Consider the following 2,676-nt stretch of genomic DNA (forward strand, 5'->3'; position numbering starts at 1 on the left):
TCTGACATTCTAGAAAATTTAATCTGCAAAATTTCCATGGATTTATATAGAAAAACATTTTTTAATCTAACAGGCATATAAGAGAAACCAACCAGTTAGCCTGAAACATACTATGCCCAAATTACTTTCTCCATTTTCTTTGTTCTATTTTTTATTTTACTGGTAAAGGACACATTTTAAAAACTGCGTCTTTCCACTGGGTTATCCTGGGTTATGACTAATACTAGAAACCTGATTTCATAGACTAATTCTACATACTTTTACTATTAATCAATGCTTAAGTTTACTTATTTTGCTGTAGGACGAGAAATTGTGAGAATTAGAGATGAATAACAGATGATCACAGAGAGCGCAAATTTGGTCTAAGATAAAAGTTCTCTGCAAGCCAGAAGGAATTTCTTAAATGCATGTCAGAATGAGGCAGTGCTGCCAACACCCCGGTGGAGAAGCTGAGGTCATCATCGGATTTGAAGTAAAGTGGATAGAAAACTGTTTCAGCAATGCAGACAAGTAAGTGGCATTGTGTGGGTGATGGTGTTGTTGGTAAAACATGTCTCCTGATATCCTACATAACAAACAAATTTCCATCTGAGTGTGTACCCACTGTTTTCTGACAACTATGCAGTCACAGTTATGGTTGGTGGAGAGCCATATACTCTTGGACTTTTTGATACTGCAGGGCAAGAAGAGTGTGACAAATTATGACCGCAGAGTTACCCACAAACAGTTGTTTTTCTAGTCTGTTTTTCAGTGGGCTCTCCATCCTCATGTGAAAATGTGAAAGAAAAATGGGTGCCTGGGATAACTCACCACTGTCTAAAGACCCCTTTCTTGCTTGTTGGGACCCAAATTGCTCTCATAGATGACCCCTCTACCATTGAGAAACTTGCAAGAACAAACTGAAGCCTATCACTCCAGAGTATGCTGAAAAGCCGGCCGGTGACCTGAAGGCTGTGGGGTATGTGGAGTGTTCTGCGCTCACACAGAGAGGCCTAGAGCATGTATTTCCCGAAGCAATACTGATTTCCCCGGAGCCTCCAGAACCAAAGGGGAGGCACGGGTGTGTGCTGCTATGAACTTCTCTCCGGAGCCCTTTCTGCAAGGCTGGTATCAGCAATGTACTAAAAGCAGTGTTTAAATCGAACTAAGGATTGAAAATTAAATTTTGTCTTTGCAATCATGAAAAAAAAAAAAATCCATGTCAGAGAATGATGAAATTTTCCTTCTCAGCTAGTTTCCATTTAACACCTTCTCACCTAGTCTCAGATATTCAAGGATGAAACCACATCGAGCGCTTCCTAGGAATGTGAGCACAAGAAATATATGTCACCTGAGGAACAAGCAAGTTAACACTGGAAAATAAAGCAACAATTTAAGCCTTACTGAATCTAGTCCCTAAGTGACTTACTCGATCCTTCCTAGTTATCCTGCTTTTTGATGAATGTGAATGCTCAGGAGGCAGTATGCCATCTTGATTTACTTTCTCAAAGTTCAAGGATACATAGTAGTATTGATGATTCTTAGGATGTTTATTTTATGGCTCTTGGCTCTAGTCTTTTTCTTATATAATTAGTATCTATGAGAATAGTACACAGAAAATGTCAAAAATCATAGATAAGAACATAAAAAAACAACAACTATGCTCTGTTTAGCAAGAACTGTATTTCCCAAAATAATGTTAAGAAATTCTAGTAACTATAGCTTGCAAAAAGGTTTTGCTCCAGCTCAACCATTTTTCAAATTATTAAACAAGCTAAACAGTTTGTTAAGCTCTTATAGATTTTGACCAAGGAAAACTTTGTTTAAACAATACAAATTAATAGTCTCTCATACTTTACAGTTTTGAAGTAGCATATGGATATGGAAACCCTGAAGGGACAAAATATCTAAGCCAGAGTATAGCTCTGACTTAGGAAACATGAATATGGCACCAGAGCCCTTCCTACTGTATAAGGAAGCGTTCATGTCCAGAGCTGAGTGATTTCCCTAGCTGCATCTTCTGCTGGCTGCCCCCAAGTGCTGAACTACTTCATTCTTCGTAATGTTTTCTTGCCATAACCTTCTTCACTATCCCACTGAAAGAAAGTGATACCAATCATTTTAAAAACTGGGAATTTGCAAGCCTCTAGCATCACATTTGTATGCCGCACTTTGGGAATTCACAGAGTAAAGTCACTTAACATTCCCATGATAAAAATTAAACTTAGATCTCACTGGAGAGGTTGACGACCTTAGATGTTTATCTTCTCATCCCAACCGACATGTTGTCAGTGCCATTCTCCTAACAGTTGTTAGGGGGCTCTGCGGAGTGAGGGGAAGCGAAAGGGGGATGCTAACATAACCCTCTACAACATTAACATTAATACTACAATTACGATGTGATAAACGCCTTTTATCACAAAGCCTTTTTCTTTACTTCATTTTCATTGTAAAATAGTGATAATAATACATGTCACATTGGGGTTTCTTGAGGATTAAAAAAAATGTGTATCACCAGAAATAAAACCACACATTTATGGTTAATTAATCTATAAGGAAGGAGGCAAGACTATACAATAAGAAAAAGCCTCTTGAATAAAAGTTTTTGGGAAAACTGGACAGCCACATGCAAATTAATAAAACCAGGTCACTGTCTTACACTATACACAAATATTAACTCAAAATGGGTTAAAGTCT

At 37.8% G+C, this 2,676-nt stretch overlaps 1 pseudogene across 1 annotated transcript; it reads left to right on the top strand.

Moving 5' to 3' along the window:
* The first annotated feature begins 500 nt into the window (after nucleotides 1-500).
* On the top strand, nucleotides 501-1,076 carry LOC307102872 (cell division control protein 42 homolog; annotated as a pseudogene). The gene has a single exon. The product of its transcript is annotated as a cell division control protein 42 homolog (transcript).
* The last annotated feature ends 1,600 nt before the right edge of the window (nucleotides 1,077-2,676 follow it).

Source organism: Cnephaeus nilssonii (assembly GCF_951640355.1).
Source record: "Cnephaeus nilssonii genome assembly, chromosome: 7".
NCBI lineage: Eukaryota > Metazoa > Chordata > Mammalia > Chiroptera > Vespertilionidae > Cnephaeus > Cnephaeus nilssonii.